The 26,910-nt window shown below is 38.6% G+C and overlaps 1 protein-coding gene and 1 pseudogene across 12 annotated transcripts in view; both read left to right on the top strand.

Moving 5' to 3' along the window:
- Window positions 1–26,910, top strand: part of CEP170 (centrosomal protein 170) — a 168,750-nt gene that overhangs the window by 743 nt on the left and 141,097 nt on the right. The gene's annotated exons all lie outside the window — the stretch shown is intronic.
- LOC142440089 (protein S100-A10 pseudogene) lies at window positions 438–17,840 on the top strand (annotated as a pseudogene).

Here is a 26,910-nt window from a genome sequence, read left to right as displayed (position 1 = left end):
GCCGCCGCCGCCGCTTCGTCAGCTACTCTTCCTGCGGGGTCTTCGGGTTTGCAAAGGGGCCGGGCGGTGCGGGGCCTGGCGGCTAAGGGGGCGCATCCCGGATGCTCCGCGCGGCGCCGCCACCCCCACCCGCGCCGCCCAGGGGCTCGGCTGGGCCGCCCTTCCCTTCCCCCCACCCGCCCCCACCCACGAGCCCCCTGCCTCCAGCGCCTCAGCCGGGCTGCCTGCGGGGCTCCCGTGGGCCTCGGCCGCGCCTCCCGCCCCTCCTTGCACAGTTTTGCTTCCAGCGCCCTCCCGGCTTTGTGCAGCCCGGTCTCTCCTTCCGCCATAGCAGTTCGGGAAGGCTGCGGGCGCGAGGCTGGAGGAAAATTTTCCCTGCGTCTCTGCTCCGCTGAGCAGAGCCCGTTTTTTGTGTGTGGGGGGTTGCTTTTGGGGCGATGAACTGGTTGGGGGAGGTGGGGCGTGGAGCCCTGGGGACGTGGTTGGAGGGTGTGGAAGACGTGGTGTCACGCACCCACCCGCCTGGCGATGTCACCCCGAGTAGGCTTCGGCCCCGTGGTAAACCGGGGGAGGAGGGTGGCTTCCTCCCCGCTTCATTGTCCTGAAATGCAAGCGCTGGGTTTGTTAGGTTTCCTCCCTTTTAAGCAAGAGGCAGGGGGGCAAACAGCCCCCAAAATGGACTATCGTAGAGCGTGAAGAAGTGTACACCATGTCTATAGTATCTGTTGTTGGTGTTTGAGAGTTTTATATATTTGAAGAAGAGAAGATCCTAAAAAAAGCAAGGACTATGCCTGTAGGAGTTAGCGCTGTCAAGGTGATCAATATGAAATTACTAAACGGAGAGTGGGCTAAACTGACAATGAAGCTGTTGTGTAGCAGGGAAATGAGCCAACAGTATTTTTTTTCCCCATTGGGCGGGTAATGCATTCATATTCCCAAGGGAATAGCGTAGGAAACATCTTTCCGTTGTATATTTTAGGCAAAACAAAAAAGCAGGACAAAATAGGCCTGGAATATTACTATGCTGAAGTTTTGTCTGTTAATAATTTTTGTGCTCTAAAAGGAAATTCACCCATTTGGGAGGAATTTTTAAAATAATTTGATCCTTAAACTTAAAACATTTCTACTTTTGAAACTAACAGGAGAGACTTAAACAGGATGCAAAGGAGCAGGTGGGAGAAAAATAGTAAGATTGATTGTAGGAGTTAAATTTCGAACAAAGTATCTAGGTTTCATCTGATACAACACAAGTTGAGTATCCTTCCCAGACTTAGGAATTCTGTTCTGGAAACAATTAAATTGATGGATAGCATATTCCAACCATTTTGTATTTTTCTGACCATGATTTTATAATCAACAGGGCTGCTGTTAATTCTTCCAATATTTTTATAGAGTTTTGGTGTTTTTAAACTGAGGATTCTGAGTGCACTTGACAAAAGACTCTATAACTTGGAAAGTTAGCCGACTTGTCCTCAAGCCAAACTGTTAACGGAAGCCAGAGGCAAATAATACCAAAATCTGTTCTGAAGGCCTCCAGCTGTTATTTCTACCCGTAGTATGCCTCTGTTCAGGACATTTAAGAATTCTCTTCATGCGTTTTGGGTTGTCTCTAGAACCAGGTTCACTGATACTGCAGTTAAATCGCTCAGGTTCTTTTTCCTAATTTTGCAAGTAATTCAACTGAAATGAAACTTTGGTTTTTTAAAGTAACTTTCTGGTATGAGGAAAGATGCCCCAACAGTTGGCTTTTCAAAAGATGCTGTCGGAATTAGCGAACTTCTTTTAACATTCTTTCATGGTATTCCATAGCAATTTACAGTATGATCAATTGCAAACTGTATTGAAGCGAAAACTAGCTCATAATAGTCATTTTTTCTGATGACTAGATTATAGTACTTTCGATTTAAGAAGATGCTACCTTTTGTGGAAAAACAAAAACATGATGGATTTTTTTCAAAATGCATGCCCTTTTTTGGGGGGGGTGAGTTTTCACAAATATACTTTTATTTATAATTTTTATTTTCAATTCCACTTGAATTTCAATGTAGCTTTAGAAGAGTAGCTTTCACATTCAGTATACGGAATTATATTAGACTTTTAATATATTTTATTGATACATTTCTTGAGGTTCTAAAATTGTATAAAAACGGGAAGTATATCTGCTTGTACATTCACATACATATATACATATATTCTGCATTTGTATTGATACATATAGTACTAAATACTGTACATGTTTAAGCTTAGTGCCAACATTCTTAAAAGATACATTGGATTGTAAAAACAAAAGCTTGTGGGTTTAGCCATTTTAAATGTACAGTTCAGTGACAGTAACTTTACCATGTTGCTCTAGCAATACCACTGTCCCTACCTGAAAGTTTTACATCACCCCAGATCAAGATCACAATGTTCCCATTCCTTTGCATCAGCCTTAGTAACCAGCCACTCACAGACTTCTGCGTCTATGCATTTGCCTAGTCTAGATATTTCCTACTTGTGGGAGCATATAGTAATTAACCTTTTGTATCAAGCTTATCTCATTCAATGGGTTACGTTTATCCCTGTTCCTAAGGTTTATTCATTCCTATTTATAGATGAATAATATTCCATTGTGTTTATTTTCATCAACTTTTTATTCAGCAAAATTCTCTTCCTGAAAAATAATTCTATTATAATAAATTTATCATGGTGGTGGTCTTGCTCAGTCTTGAACATTGGAATGTGAAGAATACATGTGCTATTCTAATAATAGCCAGTGTGAGATGGATTCTTTTTATATGTGGATTCTGTATTTGTGAATTCTGCTAAGTAATTTGGATCCTCAAATCAATACTTGTGATACTTTATAGTCATTTCTGAATACAAAAATGACTCAGGACCACATCTGACCTCCTCTGCCTTCTCTATTGCCATGCTGCAGAGATCAGACTTGCCTCCAACCCTCCATCCTTTTTTACCTTATTCTAGTGACAACCGTTCCTTCCATAGCACTTTACATCTAGGCTGTGTTCAATAATTCATTGCAATGGACACACAAAATTCACAAACAAAACTCAAAATTATGCAGGGTTAATTAAGGGAAGTTGACAGGCTACCACAAATTGGGATCATTAAGCAGTTAAAGATACAATCATGGGTCCAGAACCACAACTCTTCTGAGTCAGTAGCCAAGTTTTCTCTTTGAATCTCAGCTTCTCAGGTGGTCCTTTTGTTGCTGCCACTTGGGGCCGTGAAGTCTCCTGTTGCTCTGCCTCACAGACTCATAGGAAAATATGAAACCTATCTCAGCTAGAGTTCTATCAGAAAAAAAATTGCAAGGGCAGTGAATCATTTAATGTGGCTTATCTAGCCAAAATCTACAACTTTCCCCAAACACCCTTTTCCTGCATGGGTATAGTTTAAAAAAAAAATTAAAAAGTGGAGGAAGATACTGAGAAGATTCACCTGTGAGTAACTGACTAGAATTCTTTGGAATGCCGTCCTGTTGACCAAAAATGTAGCCACTGTCCTGTTGACCAAAAATGTAGCCCACTGAGAAGTAGGAGGAGAGATCTCATTGTGAGCAAGAACTGGGATTTGATGGCATCCTAGACCTGAGATCCCTGTGCAGTGATCCTCCTGGATCCAGAAACAACACAGGAGTAACAACAGCAGCAGAACCAGAAGCCAGAATGTGAAACAGTGGTGGGTTTCCAAGCCCACAGAAAAGTATAGCTGAGTGTTTGGGGGCAGGAGGCTAGCTTTTGAGTGGGGTGCCTTTGGGCACTTAATTCAGGGAGTTGGGTTTGCTGACCCATGGAGCTTGAACTGAAGAAAGCCTTCGGTCGAGGATTCCAGTGAAGTACTGTGCCCTTTTGGGCATTTAGTTACAGACCTGAAAGAACATTGGAACATGTTCTGATCAACAATTCAGTATCCTGAGCATTTCCCACTGGCTGTACAATTTGGCAACCTCCTTAATAAACCCTTCAATCATGAATATTATCTGTCAGTTCTGTGTAGCCATTGCAATGGATATCAGAATCCAGAGAGGTAAAACAGAACAGTAAGACAACAAAGAAATAATGAATAAAATTTAATATATCTATATATATATAAAGTAAATAAACCAAGCTACCATCAAGTCAATTGTGAGTCATAGGGACCTGCTGATATATATAGTATTGACTGAATGAATGGATAATGCCTATCATTTATTGAATACTTACTAAGTCAGGCTATCTGCTCACAAATTTGAGGCTCAGAGTTAGTGGATAAGGTTGCTTCTGTATCACAAATCACTGAAGCTTTTTTCTTTTTTTTTTCATTAAAGTCAGAAAGCTTTCTAATTTTCTCTACTGCCCCCAGCACATTTTAAAGGCAACATGTATGTAAACATGATTGTTAATCACAAGACAGTAGAATGAGAGGGGAATTAGGCTATCCCAGAACTCTTACTGAATCCAACTTTTCCATGAGCATGTAATAACCCATTGCTGTGGTGTTGATTCTGATTCATAGTGACCATATAAAGGACAAGAGTAGAATTAGTCCTTCGGATTTCCAAGGCTGCAATGCTTTTTTGTTTAACCATTTCTACATGTCTAATTCAATGACACTGATTAACATATTTATGCAATTCTAGAGACTTTTTTCACAAATCTGCGCCAATAATTTTCTAATGTTAAAAAGATCTTTATGATAGTGTTACATGGTGATTAACATGATAAGTGGTTTTGTTTAGTTGGTATAACTAGTATTTGGAGTGTTGGGTTTTGGACACACACACTTACCCCCATGTTCTCTTACTTATTCATTAACACTTGACAACCTTAAATTGTTTATTTTGTCTTTTGGAAAATGTTTGGTCTGGAACCACTCATGTAGCCATTTTAAATGTAATTTCTTTGTCACATTAAGCTAATTCTCCCCTATATACATATACATGATAATTAGAAACAGTATTTTTCCATTGTCCCCTATTAAATTTCATGTCATAAATATAGGCATAGTTAAAACTTGTTGAGGTCCTCTTGAATTATGATTCTATCATCCAAATGGTTAGCTTTCTCTTGGCTTTTTTACAGCTCTCAGTCATGATGGAATATAGACTATCCTCTATATTCTGGATATAGCTAAGGATAAAGCCATGCAATTGTATAAATAGAATAAAGATTGTACAGAGTATGTTAGGCAAAAAGGCAAAACAAAGATAACTAAAACCATTTAAATGTTCTATTTATTTTTATATTATTTCCTTATCCTTTGTTATTTTTAACAATTTTATTGACATGCAATTGACATTTTCTATAAATCAATAGATCAAATACATCAGAAAAGAGTAGTTGTGCAATCACTGTCACAAGTAATTTTAGAACATTTTCTTCATTCTTTCATCTGCTGCTGTTAGTATCTCCTGGCCCCCCAAGCTTCCCTGCATAACTTCAAGGAACTATTTACCATCTCTCTCTGTATACATCTGTCCTGGATGTCAATAGATGTTATTTTAAATAGGCTGAAAGTTGTATGCTCTAGTGATAAGGGAATTAGGTGAAGTTTACCATCTTGGTAATTATGTATTTACCAAGTCAAATTGGGATGGATGCTGTAAAGAAAAATCGGGGTAAAGGTTTGGGTAGTTATTAAGGCATATTTAAAATTTGTTCTTACATGGTCACTACATTCAAATGTTTTTCTAAAGTTCTAGTAAGATTTTTAAAAGAAACTTGTGAAAAGTCCTCCCATGCATGTTCCTTATTTGCTAAATTATCACTCCACTTTATTAGATGCCTTTTTATTCTGTAGGACTAGATCAGTGGTTCTCAGCCTTCCTCATGCCGCAACCCTTTAATACAGTTCCTCATGTGGTAGTGACCGCCACCCATAAAATTATTTTCGTTGCTACTTCATAACTGTAATTTGGCTGCTGTTATGAATAGTAATGTAAATATCTGATGCAGGATGTATTTTCATTGTTATAAATTGAACATAAAGCATAGTGATTAATCACAAAAACAATATGTAATTATATGTTGTGAAATATTCATTTCTAATTACAAATAAATGAAAGTTTGTCTTGAAGCATGATGTAGCATGGGTAAGAGTCTTCATGTTGGGTATTCATAGGTGGGCGTATCTACATGTGGGTGGAACCACATGGAGACAGATAGAGATATGTTTTCCGATGGTCTTTGGCGACCCCATTGAAAGGGTTGTTTGACCCCAAAAGGGTTCATGACCACAGGTTGAGAACCTCTGGACTAGATTATATTTTTAAAGGAACATAGCCTTGGTGGTATGGAGTTGGTCTGCTAACTGGGAGGGGGCAGTTCAAACCCACCAGCTGCTCTGTGTGAGAAAGATGAGACTGTTTCTGTAAAGATGTACAGTCTCAGAAACCCTATATCAGGGTGACTATGAGTTGGAATAAGCTCCATTGCAGTGATTTCAGTTTTTTGGCTTTTTTTTTTTTAATGGGTAATAGACTAGAGGGGGCAAAGGTGTGAGCAGGCAGATGAGCAAAGAAATTATTGGAAAAATCCAGGATGATTGTTCAGTTAGTTAAGAATGAGAGTGGTGAAGAAAGTAAAAAGGTTATCAGGTTCTGTGTTTTGGGCTTTTTTTTTCATTCTTAACTTTAAAATGTCTATTAAAGCATCCAAGTTGAGATCTCATAGGTAGTTGGATATTACAAACCAAGAGTTCAGAAGAAAGGTTAAGAGTAAAGATACTAAAATGTGAAAACATCACCAGTGGCCCACACTTAAAATGGTAGGACTGGAAGAGATCACTTAGCTACAGATTAATTGGTTTGAGAAGTCCAAGGATTGAATCCTGACTTTCTTCAACACTGATAGCTTAGAGAACAAGAAGCTGTCAAGAAAGATTTGTGGGGAGGGGGAAAGCAAAGGGGTGAAGTGACCATTGAGGTCTGAAAACTCTAGAAGATGGGAACAAGAGCTGTCTGAAAATTATTTTTACAGGTGAAGTATGATGGATCACCAGACTACCTATTGTCACCTAACAATTTCTGAGAAAAGGGAATTTTCTTTGTAAACTGTCTCTGAAAAATAGTTTTACTATACCTTTGTGTTTTCTTGAAGATTTATTTATTAACAATTCCTATCTTTATCCTAGTTTATTGACAGAGTTCAGAGTAGAAACTACCACTCATTTGTCAGTTTGTGGTATTGTGGCAACTTGTACGTTACTATGATGCTAAACTTGTGATGCTACTTGTATTTCAAATACCAGCAAGTCACTCATTGTGATAGCTAGGTTTATTGTGACAACTAGACCTCCATAGGAACTTGTGGGCAGAATTTAATCAGGATGCATCTTGATTGGAGGGCTACCAAGGTTAAATATTTTCCTACAGGCTTCAGCTCCCCATCTCTTTCTCCCTGGCCATCAGACCAGCATGCTGCTGCTTGAGCTAGTTCTTTGCCTCAACCTGTGCTGCACTACCTATGGGCCTAGCCAACCATCATATTGCTAGAGTTTTAGACCTGCTTTGCTGCTGGGTATATGCTTGAGTTAAAGAGATCCATGGGGCCTGCTTTGTTAAGCTTCAGGTACTGCTGACTGTTGCTGCCCCACCCTGTTGTCTTCTGCCTTCAGGGATGACTTTCCCTGTCTTGCCTGAGGGCAGATTCCCCTTTCTACTTCCTTTACCTTGGACTGGTAGCCTGCTTGGGTTCAGTGTATTAACAGTTGGAAAGTAAGTTGAACTGAGCCTTGTGTACTGCTGTGTGGACTAATTAGCCATTATATTCTTCTCACTGTATTATCCCATATTTTTACTGTATCTAACTATAATCATAAAAGTTTCATGGTTTTGTTTCTATAGAGAACCCTGTCTAACACACTCATGCTGAACAAGTTTCAGCAGAACTTCTAAGAGCAGACAAGGAACAAGAAATAGATGATCCATTTCTGAATAGCTGCTGAAATCCTTCTAAACAGCAGCAGAGCACTGATAAAGTTTCAGAAGAACCTCTCACCTTGGAAGGCACTCTTAAGACTGGGGAGAATTCCCCACTCAAAGTAGAATTGACCTTAATGACATAAATGAAGTTTTTGGAACCTTCACCTGCTAACAGGGCACAACTCAAAATGATAAGAAATGGCTGCAAACATTCATTAATAACTAGACTTGGAAATGTACAGATTCATAAACATCAATATGCTAAGTACTAGTAGCTAAAATGTATTGTTTCAGCCATTTTGAATTAGAAAATTATATGATAGATACTTTGCTGGGAATGACAAACTCAAGAGGAATGAATGCCTTCACATTCCTTGATAATAAGAACTTAATATGAGAGGGAGCTGATAGCAAGGATGACTAATAACCCCACTCGAGGGGAACAAATGACAATATAGTAGGTGCATGGATAATACTGGATGGGGTAATATAAGGCAAAAAATAAAACAAACAAAAATATATATAAGAATAAGAGTTTGTGGGGGTAGAGTGAGGGAGAGAGGGGATAAAAGGGAGCTGATAGCAAAGAGTTCAAGAAGAAAGGAAGGGTTTTGAAACTTTGTGGTAGCAATTGTACAATTATGCTTGATCTAATTGGATTAGGGAATGTTATGATATCTGTAAGATCTCCCAATAAAATGATTCATTTTTAAAAAATAAAAAAATAGAACTTGGTAAGATCAAAATTGAAGAACAATGCTGTTTCTAATAAAGTATATGTTAATAATTTCTTTTAGAAGAATTAATACCAGACCAGACCCAAGGAATTGGAGTTGAAAGTTGTGTCAAATGTCCAAATCTTCCAAATGTTATTCTGCCCCATTTTTCCTTTACTCTTCCCTTGTATTTCCTGAGTTCTGTGATTCACTGCAGGGTCCCACAGACACTCAAGACACACTTTTAGGAGTTGTTTTACATGTTTGTAGATGCTGTTTAATCCCAAATCTGAAGACCAATTAGAGACAGCCAAATGTGGGGTCCAGAGCCCAAAGCCCCAAATGTCCAAAAGTAAAAGTTGGTCATCTTGCTTCAACCAAAGCTCAGTCAGGAAATAGAGGTATGGTTTTGCTAGAGGTTTAGGGTTTGTGTTAGTCAACCATATTCCCATAAGGAAATACGAAGTCACTTGACTGTCTCTGCTGAAGTCAGGTCTTGTTGCCACCCTAATCCAGTTCATTAGTAAAGGAGAGACGTCCTCCAAAATGAGATGATAGCCACAGGCATTGAGGGCATTGAGTCCACAGTTTTGTATCATGTAAGGAATTATGGCTAGAAGGCCTCTATTGTCTATAATTCAGAATATCTGTTCCCATACAACTATATTGAAATTTATGTACCAACTAGTGAAGAAGAAATTGAAGAATTCTACCAACTTCTTCATTGTGAAATTAATCAAACAAGCCATTCAAATGCCTTGATAATTACTGGCAATTGGTATTAGAAAGTCAGAAACAATGAGAGAAGGCCTAGTAGGTGGTGAAGGTCAGAATTTTGCAAGAAGACTTAAACCTTCATTGCAAATGCCTTTTTTCAAGAACAAGTGGCAATAAGGCTTGACTGGAACAGGCCATAAACTACTTTTAAGCTATGTTAGGGTGAAGCTGAAGAAAATTAAAATAAGCATGCAAAAGCCAGCTTAAGGTCTTGAGTATATACCACCTGAAATTAGAGATCATTTTAGGAATAGATTTGAAATATAAAACACTGAAGACCAGATGTGCTTTGGGATGACATCAAGAACAAATATATGAACAAAGTAAAAAGGTCATTAAAGTCGACAGGAAAGAAAAGATCAAGTGGATATCATAAAGGACTGTGAAACTTGGTAAAGCAAGTGAAAGATATGATGTAGTAATAATAGAAAATTTCAAAATGTATCGTAAGAAATGCGTAGATCACAAGGTCTGATATCAGGCATCAGAAGACCCAAAACAACCATTTTGAGGCAAACAAGGGGGGTCAGAGTGGAAACCCTAAGCCCATCCGGAGATAATTGGAGATCCCCTCACAGAATGGTCACAAGGAAGGGACAAGCCAACCAGGGTGCTGTATATCACTGATGAAACACAACATTCTTCTAGTGCTTTAATGCTTTCCCTCTACTCTCCCTCCACTATCATGACCCAGTTCTAACCTACAAATCTTGCTAGGCTAGAGCATGTACACAGGTACAGATATGAGCTCTCAACACAGAATCCAGGACAGATAAACCCCTCAGGACCAATAATGAGAGTAATGTTACCAGGAGGTATGGAGAAGATCAAGGAGAAAGGGAACCGATGACAATGATGGAGTGAAAGAGTGAGGGAAGGAGAGGGGAAAAAAAGCTGATACCAAGGTCTCAAGCAGAAAGAAAATGTTTTGGAAATGATGGCAACATATGAACCAATATGCTTGATACAATTGGTGTACTGATTGTTATAAAAGCTGTAAGAGCCCCCAATAAAAAAGATTTACTAAAAGAAAAACAAATGTGCAAAGACATGGATTTAGAAAAACAAAAGAGAAGGAAATTCTTAGTATGTCTCAACCTTAAAGAACTGAAGAAAAATGCAGGTCTTGAGTTTCAATATTGAAGGATTTTGTGAGCAAAATATTGAATGATGCAAGGAGGATGAAAGGACTACACAGAGTGACTTACACAAATAAGTAGTTGACCTTCAGCCATTCCAAGAGGTTACATATGATTAAGAATCATTGGTATTGAAGGAATAAGGCCAAGCTAAACTGAAGGCATTTGTGAATAGCAAGGTTCCAGGGCCAGCTGGAATGTTTCAACAAACTGATGTAGTGTTGAAAGTACTCATTAGTCTATGTCAAAAGATTTATTTGAAAGACATCTAGCTAGCCAACCAATTGGAAGAGATCCATAATTGTGCTCATTCTAAAGAAAGCTGGCCCAACAGAAGGCAGAAATTATCAGATATTATAAGCTGTATAACATGCAGGTAATTTTTTTTTAATTTGAAGACACCCCTAACTGACAAATGTTACAGAGAGAATTTGTTTCCAGCCACTCCCTGATTGCAGATGCGTTAAATGTCATTAGTATAAATTCATGCATATATGAACTGAACCCTAATAATAATACCTTTTGACATAATCTTGCATTGTCTGGAGTGACTTGAAAAAATCATTCTAATAATGTAGAAATAGTTCTTTTTATGTTGTATTCCCTATAGGTAGCTTGCACTTCATCTTATTCTTGGGAGAAAAGACATGAAGCTGAAAAGAGGGGAAGTACAAGTAGGCTTTGAGATACGGCCTCTCCTTATTCCTAAACACATTTTTCAATTAGAAGTAGTGTTTAAGTAATTTAGAAAGAAGGCAGAGAAAAGTAAGCTGGTCACTTGGCAAACAAGTATTTCCCCTTGATCAGCTTCTTTTTCTGGAAGTTCTATTGAAAAAGGGTTATGTCATATGGTTCCTCATAAGTTATGTGGAATACAAAAAATACAGATTCAAAGCTTGTTAGTAAAGGTCTTGAACTTTAGGCAGTCAGCTATAAATGACTTGAGGAAGTAGATGATAGGGGAAATGAATCTACTTGATGTAAAGTATACAATATTTATTTTGGTGAAAAGGGAACATTGTAAATAGAGCACTTTGTGTTCTATTTCATAGTTTTATGAAGCAATAGGATTATAATTTGCAATACGTACCTGGAGGAGCCTACATACTGCTATTTGCAATGAATGTTCAACAGATGTTTTTATTGGATGCTATCAAGTTGATTCCAATTCAAAGGGACTCCATGTCACACAGAAGAACTTCCCAAACCATTTTCTTGATTGCGGTTTTTACGTAAGCAGATCCACAGATCCTGGATGAGTTCAATCACCAACTTTTTACTTAACAGCCAAATGCTTAACTGTGCTTATGCCACTAGGGCTTCTTTGCTTCATAAATAATTCTCATTAGTTACAGAATGTTCTGTAAATCAAAGGCCACTTTATTTCTAATGATTTTTATTTTTTGCAAACCTTTGTATATTGCAGAATATTTAGAAAACCATTAAGTCAAAATAAGAGCACATCTTTATTTTCCCACAAATCACTGAGATCACTGCTACATATCTTGACCAAAAATAAAGCGTGCTTACTGGCTTAACTTGTGTGCATAGTGGATTAACCTGGTAGTATTTTACCACTAGATAGTTTTTTTAATTTGAATTTTTCATGGTAGTATAGGAGTACATGTATATTTTCAAATTATTTATAGTAATTTTTTAAGAATTATAAACAACTGCAGTATATATTTTAAAACTGCCTTTCTATTCAGATCACTGCTTTTCTTTGGAAATATTTAGAAACTTATATCAAAGAATTTGAAGAATTCTAAAACATGTCTAGTTTTCAGGTTTTTTAAAGTCATTTTATTGGGGGCTTATACAACTCTTATCACAATCCATCCATCCATCCATCCATCCATCCATCCATCCATCCATTGTGTCAAACACATTTGTGCATTTGTTGCCATCATCATTCTCAAAACATTTGCTTTCTGCTTGAGCCCTTGGTATTAGCTCCTCATTTTTTCTCCTCTCTCTCCTCACTCTAATGAACCCTTAGTAATTTATAAATGATTATTATTTTGTCATATCTTACACTGTCAGACATCTTCCTTCACCTACTTTTCTGTTGTCCCCCAGGGAGGAGGTTATATGTAGATCCTTGTAATCGGTTTTTCCTTTCCACTCCACACTCCCTCCATCCTCCTGGAATTACCACTTTCAGCACTGATCCTGAGGGGATCATCTGCCCTGGATTCCCTGTGTTTCCATTTCTTATCTGTACCAGTGTACATCCTTTGGTCTAGCCAAATTTGTAAGGGAGAATTGGGATCATGATAGTAGGGGGAGTGGGGGAGCTGAAGCATTTAGGAACTAGACTAGAGGAAAGTTGTATGTTTCATCATTGCTACACTGTACCCTGACTGGCTCATCTCCTTCCCACGACCCTTCTGTGAGGGGATGTCCAGTTGCCTACAGATGGGTCTTGGGTCCCCAATATGCACTCCCCCTCATTCACAATGATTTGATTTTTTTGTTCTTTGATGCCTGATACCTGATCCCTTCGACACCTCGTGATCACACAGTCAGGTGTGCTTCTTCCATGTGTGATTACCCTGTGATCACACAGGCTGGTGTTGATTCTGAGCTAGGTGACCACTTGTTTACCTTCAAGCCTTTAAGACCCCAAATGCTGTATCTTTTGATAGCTGGACACCATCAGCTTTCTTCACTACTTTTGCTTATGCACCTGTTTGTCATCAGTGATCATATTAGGAAGGTGAGCACAAATGGTATGATTTTTTTCTTTGATGCCTGATAACTGATCCCTTTAACATGTCTAGTTTTCTAATGAAACTGCCGTCCTGTCCTCATACAAATTTCCACCATTGGTCTTTTAGAGTGTTTCTTCAAACCTTCATCAATGCCAGATAATACATACCTATTTTATCTTTTCCCAATTTAATTGACTAAAATCCTATTTACATTTTTCTTTATCAATGACTTATATATTTAAATATTTATTTCCCATTATATTTCTAATAAAAATTCTTATGTGTTTACCCTTTGTTCAATTTTTTTCCCCAGGAAGTGCTTATATTCATTTTGACAACTCCCTTTTTCCTCCAGGTTGTCATTTTATACCTGTTTAGTTACTTTAACCGAGCAAGGATTTTAACTTATACATAGCCAGATTTTCCATTTCCTTTTGAAGTATATAGATTTGTTTATAAACAGAATTTTTTATACTATACTACCTTTTCATAATTTACTTAGTTATTTATACATATTTTTCCTGATGTGTTTTTAAATTATTTCGACAAGTTTGTTAAAAATATTATTTTGATTTTGATTGAGGTAGTATTGAGATTATTGTTTTGTTTTGTTTTTTACCTGAAATAAGATAAAGGGACCTCTAAAGAGGGTGCTTGGGTACCCTGATTTTTAAAAAATTGAAAGGGGATCCAGAGCACTGGGTTGAAGTCTGGTCCCTCTTTCCCTGTGGAGATATAAGCAATACCTTCCCCTTGGGTGGGGTAGTGCCCTGTGCCCCAACCCGGTGGTCCAAGATGTGAATGCAACATGCCGGCATAGAGTAAAGAACCAGTGGAAAGGTCTGAGGGGCCGGCCCCAATCCCAACTATGTGGACAGGTGCCCCTCCCCCCAAAAGAATTAATTTCAGAGGACAGCACTGAAGCTGCAGCTCAGGGAGAGGGACATGTCTGATCAGAGCACACGGGAGCAAATGAAGGGGAGGAAGAGAGAGGGGAGCACATCCTGGTCCACCAAGCCTTGAGGACAATATTCCCACTCAGAGCAGCCACTTCACAGAGAAGACCATATGGCCGGCCCCACTATGAGACATGACATCCCTCACTGACCCATACCCCTACAGGGGACAACACTGGAGACACAGTGTGGGAAATGTGCCCAATCTGATCCCACCACACTGAGGCAAAACACTAAGGGCATGCAACAGAACAGCAAAGGAACAGAGCAACGAAGTCCCCAGGGAATACCAAAAGTAGACTTTGGGGCCAGGGCTTGGCACCCCATCAGACTCGACCAGGAAAACACTTCTAAAGGCCAACAAACAGTCCTTGAACTAACTACAAGCTTTTCCTTTTTTGTTTGTGTGTGTGTGTGTGTGTGTGTGTGTGTGTGTGTGTGTGTGATTGGCTTTTTGTTGTTCTTGTTGTTAGGTTTTCTTTTGTTGCTTGGTTTTTCTCTGCCTTGTTTTTGTGCATGTTATTATCTCCACAGGTCTGTTTAAATAAGATAGGCTGAGGCTGCCCTGGTGGCATAGTGGGGTGTGCACTGAGCTACTCACCTAAATAAGATAGGCTGGATGAACAATCTGGAAGAGAAAACAATGGAACCATCAGCTCCAGGGGAACATGGGAGAGGGGAAAGTAGGGGGAAAGGAAGTGGTGTTAACAAACCCAGGACAAGGGAACAAGTGATACAAATCAGTGGTGAGGAGGGTGTAGGAGACCTGGTAGGGTGTGATCAAGGGTAATGTAACTGAGAGGAATTACTGAAACTCAAGGCTGATCATGATAGTGGGAGAAGAGGAACATAAAAGGAAAATAGAGGAAAGAGCTAGGAGAGAAAGGGCATTTATAGAGGTCTAAATAAAGGCATGTGCATCTGTAAAAATGTATGAGGATGGAGAAATAGATTTATGTGCATATACTTATTTATAGGTTTAATATTAAGGTAGCATATGGACATTGGGCCTCCACTCAAGTACTCCCTCCATGCAAGAATACTTTGTTCTATTAAACTGGCATTCCATGATGCTCACCTTCCCGACACAATCGCTGAAGACAAATGGGTACATAAGCAAATATGTTGAAGAAAGCTGATGGAGCCTCGCTATCAAAAGAAATAGTGTCTAGGGCAGGGGTTCTCAAACTTTTTAAGAAGGGGACCAGTTCACTGCCCATCAGACGTGTTGGAGGGCCAGACCATAGTTTTAAAAAAAGCTGAACAAATTTCTATGCACACTGCACATATCTTATTTTGAAATAAAAAAACGGCAAACACTCCCGGCGGACTGGATAAATTCCTTGGTGGGCCATATGTGGCCTGGGGGCTGTAGTTTGAGGATGCTTGGTCTAGGGTCTTAAAGATTTGAAGCAGCTATCTAAATCAGAATCAACAAAGCCCACATGGATGCATCACACCAGATTATGTGATCACGAGGTGCCAAAGGGATCAGTTATCAGGCATCAAAGAACCAAAAAATCATATCATGTGTGATCACCTCCCCGATACTATCACTGAAGACAAATGGGTTTATAAGCAAATGTGAAGAAAGCTGATGGTGCCCAGCTATCAAAAAATAAAGTGTCTGGGGTCTTAAGGCTTGAAGATAAACAAGCGGCCATCTAGCTCAGAAGCAACAAAGCCCACATGGAAGAAGCACACAAGCCTGTGTGATCATGAGGTGTCGAAGGGATAAGGTAGCAGGTATCAGAACAAAAAGCCTATTATTATGGATGAGGGGAGTGTGCAGTGGGAACCCAAAGCCGATCTGTAGGCAACTGCACATCCCATAACAAGGATCGCGGGGAGGAGACAAGCCAGTCAGGGTGTATTGTAGCAACAATGAAATAATACAACTTTCCTCTAGTTTCTATATGCCCCCCCTTCCCCCACTATCATGAGCCTACTTCTACCTTAAAAATCTAGCTATACCAGAGGATGTACACTGGTACAGATAGGAACTGGAAACACAGGGAATCCAGGACAGATAATCCCTTCCAGACCAGTGGTGATAATGGAAGGTTGGAGGGAAAGTAGGGTAAAAAGGGGGAACCAATTACAGGGATCTACATATAACCTTCCTGGGGAATGGACAACAGAGAAGTGGGTAAAGGGAGATGTCCGACAGTGTAAGATATGGCAAAATAATAATTTATAAATTATCAAGGGTTTATGAGGGAGGGGTAGCGGGGAGGGAGGGGGAAAAATGAGGAGCTGATGCCAGGGGCTTAAGTGGAGACCAAGTGTTTTAAGAATGATGAAGGTAATGAATGTACAAATGTGCTTTATACAATTGATGTATGTATGGATTATGATAAGAGTTGTATGAGCCCCCAATAAAATGATTTTTAAAAGGGGGTGATCCAGAACCATTATATTTAATACCTCAGTGCTTCCTTTGCATTAATTTGACAGGTTTTTGTCTTAGAGGCAAGGATCTGCACTTGTAAGAATTGATACAGGAAATTTTCCCTAGCAGCGGTCTCTATGCTCAGTGCAAATCGATCTCAATCTATTTAGAAATCAGTCTGAACAGAGCAACGGCTCATGGACTGCAGCTTATAGTTGGGCTTTATTCACTTAAACTCCTCGAATTAACAGTATCTTAAATTCTGTGTCATTGGAAAACTGATTGATTTTATTAGTACAATCGTTTTATACCCCAGGGGGATAATTGACAGTGTTTTTGTCTTTTGGGAGAGATGATGTCAAGGAGCCCAGGAAGGAAAAGAATGTTTGGAAACTGATTGTGGTAGCAATTGTACAACTGCTTGATGTGATTGAACCATGGAATGATATAATAAATATATTAACTCCCAACTAATATTAAAAATTTTTTTGAAGAGTCCAGTCTCAGAAATCCACAAGGACAGTTCAGCCCTGTCTTATAGGGCCATTATGAGTTGGTGATATTTGGTTTTTTTTTAGTTTGGGTAACCCTGTCTGTAGTATAGCAGAGAGCTCTGTTCAAAATAAGTATATAGACACAGGTATAATATATTGAATTAGAATACATCTTATAAAAATTATGGCCAGAAGGACCATATTAATTGACTACATCTCATCTCTCACTCCTGAAAGGATTTAAAGTGGAGGGTAAGAATATTTCTTTAAAGAATACTGCCTTAGAGAAGGAGGAAACAGGGAGGGTGAGTTCCTCTTGCTCAGTGCAGGCCTGCTGCCTCTGCTAAGGTATCAGGACAGCCGCGCTCCCCTCTGTCCCCCATCACTGGCCCTCTGTCCCCTATCACTGAGCATCTGCCCCACACCTCCCCACCAAGGCTCCCACTAAACTCATCAAAGTGCCATCTCAAATGGAACATGCCATGGAAGTGATACTGTTCACACTTCACAGATTTGCTGGGAACAAATGCTACTTAACAAAGGGGAGGACCTGAGAGTACCCATGGAAAAGGAGTTCTCTGGATTTTTTGAAAACCAAAAGCCCCTCTGGCCGTGGACAACATAAAGGACTCGGATCAGTGTGGAGATGGCAAAGTGGGCTTTGGAGTTTTTCACTAATCACCAGGCTTACCATCTCCTGCAATGACTATTTTGTAGTACACCTAAGGCAAGAGGGAAAGAAGTAGGAGTTGGCAGAATTGAAGAATCAATCCCACCCGGACAAGAGTGATTCCAAAGAACTGCTCAAGGAATCTGTCTCATAGCTTCTCCCCTGGATGCGTAGTTCATGGGCAGACTGGGGCCCTTTAGAATACTGGGTACAAATAAAAGCCAAATACCATGTGCTAAGAAAGGAAGTCAATTCAGTGCCAAATGAGCTTTTGATTTTTATATTGTTTGTGTCCTCTTACCTACAATACATTCATTTTTTAGTACCCAACATGGAAAAAACAAAGAATACTGCCTTGATAGTCTTGCCTTTCATCTACTGCTCATGTAATCAGTTTGGATGACTAGGACTCTTACTCTCTGCCTCGTTCTTTCTCTCTCTTGTTCTTGGCCTCAATTTGTAGTTTACACCTCCAACCTCTGCATTATGAATCAACCTACCTATATTTCTTGTGCCGTGGTATCTTTCTGTTTCTTCTATTTTTACTTCTTTGAAATTACAACCTATTCTCCCATGCTTTCCTGTTGTCACCTTTTCTAGTTCAAAGACTTTTTGAACTATTATATATACTGTGGGGCTAAAGATAAGATCATTTTTGTATAGCTTCTTATGTCTTTTATCTTTTAAAATAGTTGCATATTACATCTTAACTGTAAATTAAGTCCACACTGGTTTTTTTGAGAGAGCATTTTCAACCATGTATTTAATCCCTAAAACAAATTTCAGTAATAATACTATTTCTGTAACAAATGAATATTAATACTGTATTCAAAGGTGATTAAATTAGGGCCACCTTTTTTGTTATTGTTTATCTTGGTTTGTAGTCTTAAGCATACCATTAGTTTGCCAAAAAAATTCTGAAATGTCTCATAAATATGTATTCTTATTGTCTACATGGTTTTTACCCTGGGACTAAATTAGCTATTTGACTTGACCATTTGAATAAAATTATTTGATATTGCTATGTTGCAATTTAACAAGATTAATATATTTAATCCTCAATTTAAAATTAAAATGATATAAGCATTGACATGTAGACCACCTTTCAGTGCTATAATTGCAAATTAGTTGAGGTTAATCTTTCTTACTCAGATTTCCCTATTTTGATACTAAAGCTAAGAAAACCTTCACTTCAAAATTTCAAGATAGCTATTAGCTGCATTGTGTTTATGCAAGATCAGAATTTACATGGTGTTCTAGAACTTCATTTCTATTTAAATTTTCCATTTAAAACTTTAAGTTTGTATGTATTAACTATTAAATGCCAACCATGAGCGAGACCCTTAAGAAGTCTCTATAAATGTACAGTGAGTGATTCTTTCTTCAAAAGTGGTAAGTCCAGTAATATAAATTAAAATACAAGTGAGCTTAAAAATGTTCACGGACAAATTGACTTGAAAGGTAATAAAATTCTTCCATCACATTTTGAACCCCTTGTTTATAGTCTTCAGTATTCTACCATAAGGCAATATATGCAGTTATATAAATCAAGTAGAAATCCAGTGTACTAGTGGTGTTAAAGTAAGCTATTATCAGGGAAGAAGTATCATTTTCTCTGAAGGATAAAGTGATGTTCTGATTGTAGTTGGAACTGTTAAAACAGAAGATATTCTAGGCATAAGAAATGACATGGTAATATGTCTAAAGTCTGTGAGGAATTATTGCCATCCTTCCTTTGAAGGAACATTCTGGCTATACTTATGGCATATTCAATATTCTTTACAATACCATAATTCAGTGCATCTATTCGTTGTTTTCCTTATTCAGTATCCAGTGTTCATATGCATCTGAGGCAATGAAAACACCCATTATTTGGGTCAGGAGCAGCTTAGTCTTCAAAGTGACTTTGCTGCTCTGTAGCAATTTTCAAAATGTCTTTGGCAGCTAATTTCCTCAATACAATATGTCATTTGATTTTTTGACTACTGCATTCCATGAGTATTGATTGTATATAAATTTGAGAAATACATTGAGGAAAGACTCAAAACTTGATGTCTGAAGGCCCAGGCTGAAATCCAGATGACTCTGTTTTACTAATACAAGAGGATTTCATAAAGTACATAGACAAATGCCATTTTTAAAATTCTTTTCCATAGACTTTTTAAAGCTCTTTCATACTAGAGTTGTGGGCGTGGATAGGTCATTTAACTTCACCTTTTCTTCAGTGGGAAAGTTGACGTGCTTGTTTTAGTAGTTGAAAGAAAATGGAAGTACTCACCTAACCGGCATAGAGGTACATGTTAAATGTTGGAACCGAAGTTTTAGTTGATTTGTATTTTAACGGTAGTGTGAGCTTAAGGACACAAGTCAGAGCTCTTGTTTTGCGTGAACTGGTAGAGAAAACTTGGTAGGATATTTAATACTTAGAAAACTTATCAACAAGCAAAACTTGCTTTCTTAGGTAGTCAGGCATTTATGACATGAATTTTTGAAGAAATGTTTTAGTAAATCATTTACTTATCCCATAAAATTTGAATACTTTCGATGTGTCCCTCGCTTCCTGAGTGGTGGCACAGAGCCAAGCATGGATCAGGTAATGCAGTTTGTGAAGGATTCTATTCGGCTGGTAAAAAGATGCACCAAACCTGATAGAAAAGAATTTCAAAAGATTGCCATGGCAATGATGATAGGATTTGCTATAATGGGATTCATCAGCTTCTTTGTGAAATTCATCCATATTCCTATTAATAACAACATATTTGGAGGCTGAGTAGCTTTTTGGAAGAGTCTATCATCTTGGGGATTGGTGAACAAGTGAGAATTTCAGAAGACCATGGAGTAAAAGTGTCCTATGTATTTTGCATTTATTTCATTTTCTTTTCCTTCCAGGATGTTTTCTATTTCTAAATTAAAATGATTTCAAAATTTACCCCCAAAATTGAATACTTTCATTTGAAAAGATATAATAAACTAGGCCATAGAATATGTGACTTTATCGTTTTTGGACTGGTAGCTTCACTTTTATGAAAAATGTTTTTTCTTTTTTAAAAAATTATTTTATTGGGAGCTCATACAACTCATCACAATCCATACATACATGCAATGTGCCACGCACATTTGTACACTTGTTGCCATCATAATTCTCAAAACATTTTCTTTTTACTTGAGCCCTTGGTATCATCAGCCTCTCATTTTCCCCCTTTTCCCTCCCTCATGAATCCTTGATAATTTATAAATTAATTTCTCATGTCTTAATACTGTCCTATGTCTCCCTTTACTCTTTTTTCTGTTGTCTGTCTCTCAGGGAGGGGCTCATATGTAGATCATTGAGATCAGTTCTCTCTTTCTCCCCCACCTCCCCTTTATCCTCTTGTTATCACTACTCTCATTATTGGTCATGGATTACCTGTGCTTCCTGCTCTGATCCATACCAGTGTACATCCTCTGGTCTAGCTGGATTTGTAAGGTAGAATTGGGATCATGATAGTGGGGGGTGGGGGGAAGCATTAAGGAACTAGAGGAAAGTTGTATGTTTCATCTGCGCTATACTGCACCCTGATTGATCCGTCTCTTTCCTGCGACCCTTCTATAAGAGGATGTCTAATTGTCTACAGATGGGCTTTGAGTCTCCACTCCACACTCCCCCTCATTCACAATGATAGGATCTTTTGTTCTTTGATGCCTGCTGCCTGATGCCTTCAACTCCTTGCGATCGCACAGGCTGGTGTGCTTCTTATATGTGGGCTTTGTTGCTTCTCAGCTACATGACCACTTGTTTATCTCCAAGGAAAAATGTTTTTCCTTAATGGTATTTTAGATGAGAGAGTTTTAAATTACATTTTCTCAGTGCATATTTTCTTTAATCCCTTCTTAAAGATTTATTTGTTAATGTACGTGACAGGTATTAAAAGTGAAATTCTAAGCACCCATTCTAAAAAAAATCATGAGTAAATATGAAAGCAAAAATTTCCTCAATACAAAGTTTGTTCATGTGAACATGGAACAAATATTTTGGTAGGTCTCCAAAACAAGCACAGCTGTGGATTTTTTTTATTAATCGCACAGTTTCACTTGGGCGTGGGGACTTAGAAGAAATCAATTTTTCCCAAGAGAGCATTTCATTATGTGTCCCTGCACATGTAAATTCCACACCACAGCTGACTTTTAATATCCTCTTGAGTCTGTCACTTTCTCAGATAGTTCCTTGGACTTCCTAGCCTAAAAGAGAACCACCCTAAAATTGTGCTCTCTGTTTTTTCATGTTGCTTTCTTCTCATTGTTACTGAAGTTGTCCTTTTCGTGTATTTAGTTCTTACTTGTCTACTTTTGCTTTCATAATATTGGGGATGATCTATTGATCACTATACTGCTTTCTGTATGCAGTATTTACCACGTAAGCCCTTGTGGATGATGAAGAGAGTTCATTTTAATGCACTCTATAAATTGGAGACTTCTTATATGATCAGTGCATATGTTAACACCTAGTACCTAAGTTTATAATTATTATAGATAAAGCTATTATCTATTAAAACTACAGGAAAGTTTTAGAACATAATAACAAAGGATTATAGAAGACCTCGAGTCTGTATTTTCTTTTATAGCATACAATTAGTTCTATATATACTTCATTTGGTCCCGACTTCTAGTAGAAATTTATAATTAAATATAATATTAACGATCACTGAAGACAAATGGATGCATAAGCAAATGTGGCGAAGGAAGCTGATGGTGCCCAGCTATCAAAAGTTGTAGCGTCTGGGATCTTAAGGGCTTGAAGGTAAACAAGCAGCCATCTAGCTCAGAAGCAACAAAGCCCACATATATGAAGCACACCAGCCTGTGAAATCAAGAGGTGTCGAAGGGAGCAGGTATAAGGCATCATCAGAACAAAAAAACTTACCATAGTGAATGAAGGGGGAAGTGCAGAGTGGAGACCCAAAGCCCATTTATCGGCCACTGGAGACTTGCAGAGGAGTCTAGGGGAGGAGATGAGTCAGACAGGGTGCGATATAGCACCGATGAACAATACAGCTTTCCTCTAGTTTCTAAATGCTTCCTCCCCCAACTCCCCCCAACCCCACACTCTCATGATCCGAATTCTACCTTGCAAGTCTAGCTAGACCCCAGGATGTACACTGGTGCAGATAGGAGCTGGAGGCACAGGGAATCCAGGGCGGATGATACCTTCAGGACCAGGGGTGTGAGTGGCGATACTGGGAGGGTAGAGGGAGAGTGGGTTGGAAAGGGGGAACCAATTACAAGGATCTACATGTGACATCCTCCCTGGGGGATGGACAACAGAAAAGTGGGTGAAGGGAGACGTCGGACAAGGCATATTGGATTGTGATAAGAGTTGTATGAGCCCATAATAAAACGTTAAAATATATATATATATATAATATTCTTTCATTTCTAGAAATGTATCCAAAGGCAGAGACTTTAGTTTTGAGGATACTTTATTTTAAGAAGTTATCCCACTGTCATCAGGTTGATTCCGAGGCTGTACATCTTAATGGGACCAGAAGTGGCTAGTGGGTTTGCCAATGTTAGGGTTAACAGTGTAACAGTTACCCAGCAGCACCACCAAGGCCCATTACTAAGGATATAGCTTGGGAGTGGGGTATGTGGAAAATTTTTTAAAAGTGAAATGGGGATCCGGAATGTACACTCTTTTTTTGGGAATTGTTACTCCTTTTTGATATGACAGACTAAAAAGATATTTTACCAGTTAAGGAAGCCTGTTACAATGGCTTAGTTCATTTTAGTGCTTATAAGCTTCATTGATTCAGATTACAATTTTGGGAGGTAAAATTTGTCACTTCTCATTTGTTTTAAATTTTTATTTATTTTATTAGGGATACCACATCTTTTTCCTACTATTTACTCAGGAAACAGAGGTAGGCATTGGGCCAAGCTCATGAGATTGTTAAATCTTTTCATGCAGCATGGTACCACAGGAAAAGTTGACAGTATGGGTAAATTAATAATATAAACAGATAGTATCTTATTAAAACGACAATTGCACAGGTTAGAGGAATGTATTTTCAACAGTGTACATAGATAGTCCTAATGTGAGGCCGTCGTGTTTTACCCTGCAATAGCTCATTCCCTGTAATGCCATCTGGTGTTGAATCAGCCAGCTGATTGCCAGGAGCATAAGGATGAACTGCCCTACCATGTGTTTTAGCTCAAATAACTACATACACCTATCTTTTTTGTGGTAACTCCCCCTCTTCCATCCCACTAAAATGAGTCACATATTTCTTTGCTGTGTGGTTTGTGTTGTTTCATTTTGTAGTTCGAGTATAAGATTTTAATGCTGTTTTCACACTCAAATACACTAGTGTTGCCACTTTCTCAACTCTTGCAGTTTAGTAATTAAGGTCTCTCAAACTCTTCATACCATCGGGCCTTAGTTTGAATCACAAGTGATTGAAAGCAACATCTTAAAGTATAAATAAACACAAATAGTAAAAAATATAAGCGTCTCCACGGTTATCAAAGCCTGATTTATGTACAATCCGTAGTTACAAATGAACCTCTGAAAGTGTCCAGTAACAATTCCTGGATTGTTGAATGAACTAGTACCAGAGTTCTGTTAAGAACAAGGTCTCCCTCATTATCAGGATTTATTCTCACTCTTAGTGACCCTACAGGACAGAGTAGAACTGCCCCTGTGGATTTTTAAGACTGCAAATCTTTTCAGAAATGGAAAGCCTCATTTTTCTCCCAGAGAATGGCTGGTGAGTTGGAAGTTAGTAGCCCAATAAATGTATAACACATTAAGCCACATAGGTCTGTCTAAATATGTCAATTCCTACCTTCTCTCATTCATTCCCCATAGGCTGCTGTGCCGTGTGAAAGTAATAAGGGAAATCCACTGCAATTGATTAGAGTCAAGACTTTTGAGATAAGAAAAAAGGAGAGTGGTGTACTTTTGAGATAAGAAAAAGAGAGTGGTGTACTTAGCACCAAGCTTTTCAGACACAGCTCAAAAAAACCAGAGACAAGGACTCAGTGAGAGAAATGAATTCAACCCCAGCCCAGGTTCTGTTTTCCCGCCTTTGGCTAGGCCACATCTTGCTCTGTTGGCCATGCCCTTTACATATAGAAGGTCTGCATGTGGTGTTACTTGGGTGACCCAAGCATACAGTGCAGGTCAGCCTTCTTTCTCACTGCCTGAATCAGGACTGTACAGCAGAAGGAAGGTCCATGGGTCCCAGGCTGCGCTTCTCTGTCAGCTCCAGTCTCTCATATATCTTGTCCAGCTCTCTGTGGCAGCAGCCTGCCATAGCCACCCACACCTTATCATACACGTAACAAATACTGATTTCTAATAATAAATGGGGTACTACTTTGCAATTGCACCAAAACATTATGACTATATTATTATGTTAAAATTATTTTAGTACATCTGGAAGTATCTTGTTTTTAATGCATTAGAAGGTACACTGTACTAGGGAAAGTAAAAACTATGGCTACAAAATCATAGAAACCTTGTATTAAATATTAAATAAAAATAAACAGAATGTCAAGTTACTGTTCTTGGAATAGCCTCCATTTCTAAAGGCAGTGTTACCAACTAAACTTTCCCTAATTATGGAATACAACTCAGTGTAAAGAAAACAGTAATATTCAGAACTGGACTAATGGGTAACAGAAAGTGTTGAAAAGGAAGGATTTCCTTTGATGACTGAACCAAGCCCTTATATTTTCCATTGCCTCATATGCATGTGAAAGTTGGACATTGAATAAGGAAGAGAAAAGACAAATTGATGCATTTGAATTATGTTGCTGGTGAAGAATCTTAAAAGTTCCACAGACTGCCAAACAAACAAGGAAAGTTGTATTGGAAGAAGTACAGCCAGAATATACTTTAAAGGCAAGGATGGTGAGACTTTGTCTCATGTCCTTTAGACATGTTGTCTGGAGAAGTACATTAATACTTGGTAAAGCAAAAAAGAGGAAGTCCTCTAGCCAACTGAATTGACACATCGGCTGCATGGCTGGGCTCTCAGTCATAAGAGAACAGTTGTGATGATGGCTCGGGACCTTGTAGTAGTTTGTTCTGTTGTACATTGGGTTACTGTGAGGTAATAGACTCGATGGCCCCTAACAACATCAGCAACCTTTCCCTGAAGAGTTCCACACTTTTCAGTGTGCACTGGCAGTTTGGGCATTCTCAAGGGGACTCAAATTATGTTCCTTTAAAATGTTATCTGACTTTGGAGGGCATGAAAAGAAGTCTGCAATGGCAAAGATCAGTGCTAGAGGGTGGATGTGTTAGGGTTTTTCAATAAGATTATTTCTAGGACAGACAGTCCTTGCTTATTCTTGAAGTGTGTGTTATCAAGATGGAAAATAGTTTCTGGGCAAAATTTTCCTGCCCTTTTCCTCACCCATGCAGTTCTCAATTTTTAAAACTTCATTATAAGCCCAATGGTTATCCTATGTCCTTCAAGAAAAATCGTTGTGATCCCCAAAAATAGTTACCATAATTTTCTGAGCTGAACTCTGCCTAACTGGCATAGCAGATCCTAGGGAAAAGCACCGTTTTTATTGAACTATTTTTTTAAGTCACCCAAGTGAGACCAAGACAAATGTATCACTGAGAGAATTTCTTCGCAGCCATCCACTGATCACAGACATAATTAAACACATTTTCTTTAGAGCAAACCCTTGCAAAATGAACTCTAGAGCTGTAGTGACTCTCCTTTTTTAGTTAACCTTGTTAATCTAAGACACACCTTTTCCTCTCTTCTCTCTTTATTTTGGTGTTTAAAGAGAAACATACTCTGTAGTTGCACAGCCCGCCTCATCAAGTCAGTAGTAGTAGTTTCCAGTTAACCCCCATCAATGTGGTTCTCGTTTTGTCTCCTCCTACCCTCCCTTCCCTCCCTTTTCACACCCCATCCCGTCCCTGAGCTGTCCCTGAGCTCGTATTCTTCCTTCCTCGTATTTATCCTTCCATGTGAAAACCACTTTCCTTTCTCTTTGTTTTTCCTTAGAATAACAGCTTCATTAAATATTTGTCTTTATGCGTTTGACTAACTTGCTAAATGTAAAGTTCTCTTGTTCTGGCCTTGTCTTGCTGTGTTTAAGAGAGTCGTCACTTTTTTATTGGTGCATAATATTGAATGCACCGA

This window comes from Tenrec ecaudatus, chromosome 1 (assembly GCF_050624435.1).
Source record: "Tenrec ecaudatus isolate mTenEca1 chromosome 1, mTenEca1.hap1, whole genome shotgun sequence".
In the NCBI taxonomy this organism is placed as follows: Eukaryota; Metazoa; Chordata; class Mammalia; order Afrosoricida; family Tenrecidae; genus Tenrec; species Tenrec ecaudatus.
This window is presented reverse-complemented; position numbering and strand designations above follow the sequence as displayed.